This window comes from Cyprinodon variegatus, unplaced genomic scaffold, assembly GCF_000732505.1.
Source record: "Cyprinodon variegatus isolate N-32 unplaced genomic scaffold, C_variegatus-1.0 Scaffold1210, whole genome shotgun sequence".
Classification (NCBI taxonomy): domain Eukaryota; kingdom Metazoa; phylum Chordata; class Actinopteri; order Cyprinodontiformes; family Cyprinodontidae; genus Cyprinodon; species Cyprinodon variegatus.
Genome location: NW_015151663.1, coordinates 23,347 through 24,977, shown reverse-complemented (window position 1 = coordinate 24,977; position 1,631 = coordinate 23,347).

Genomic DNA, 1,631 nt, shown 5'->3' with positions numbered 1-1,631 from the left:
TTGGTGATTTGAAAGAAAAAAGAAACGTTTGCAGGTCCCAAGACATTTGGAACTGGAGCTCCTCATTTACATGAATGTATAAATATAGAGTAGAGGTCTGCAGCTGCATCCTGTAAGAACAGAGAGGGAGATGTAGATAGAGGGTTCACTGACAAGAACTGAAAATCTGTTTCATTGGTTCTCATGATTACATTTTGTTTTTTTCCATAATCGAAATAGGAGCTCATTAAATCAAAATAGTTATTTGTGTTTAAAGTATGGAACATAAGGAAATTGTGTAATTTATCATTGCAGTGATATTCTATTTTAATGTTTAGCAATCATATAAATTAATAATTAAAATACATGTACAACACAGATCAATCATTTTCTTAAAAAAAATATCTACACTAACTGAAATGCTTAATAGCTAAAATCCTATTTATTTCTTCACCGTAATGAAGATTATAAGCTATCATGTAATTGATAAAAAAAAAAAATATTTAATATCTGAAGTTATTCAAAATCGCTTGATATTTATTCTGTTATTCTATTTACAGTTTAAATTTGAGTTTTGATTGTGAATATTTACATGAAGAAGTCAATTTTTGCAGGATTTGCTCATCCATGACCATTGTGTGGTGACAGTCGATTTTTATTTGCATTGTGTCATTGACTTTGCAGCAATCCCTCACATGCAGCATGCATGCAGTGTGTGTGGAGAGGAAAAACTCACTTTGAATAGGCAAAAACCTCCAGCAGAACCAGGCTCATTACCAGAACATCTACCACAACAATCAGCCTTCAAAAACACACAGAATCTGTGCCAATCTTATCACTTTACTCCTGGTAAAATATATATAGATATTTGTTGAACGGTGTCAGCATTTACCCTATGAGTTAAAAAATATGACCTATAAGGGACATTTATGTGTTTGTTATTGTAATTGCTTAATCTGCCATTGACCTGAAACTTGATACTCAGATGGGTCCTGTTGTCAATAATGAAACCATTAATATACTGATTATAAACGTCCATGGATTTTAGGCGCACTACGTCGGTAATTGATTGAGTAACAAAGATATTAGTAAGATACCGAAGGCATCTGATCACTATCTAATCACCCTCTTTTTGTGGAGATATTATGTGGTATTGCACTCCAACCGAAGATTCCTCTGCATTTCCAACATCTTTTACAGATCCCAGCTTAAAAATGGGAGAAACCTAGGGTTAGTCCAAGTAACCCTGCTTAGCTTCATCTGTAATGGTTTTGTAATATTTAGAAGTTTTTTTGAAAATAAGGAGGTATTGGAAGACAGGAACCAGAGATGAATTAGACTGAATCAGACAGGGCAGAGGCAGACCTGAATAACAACCTGTATGTGATATGTTTCTACATCTTAATTCAGGTAAAACATTATTCACAGACTCTTAGTGACATGATGCATGTCAGAGATCAGTGGGCTCATCACAACCTCATAAAATTTTTCCTTTGTTATTTTTAACAAATGTCACACACAAAGAAAAAATCCTATCTATTAAAATATATAAGATTTACATCATTCAAAAACGATTCACATCAAAAACATAGAGAACAGAGATAAAACAAAGGAAAATTACTTAAAATGAAAATCAAATAAAACAAACTATT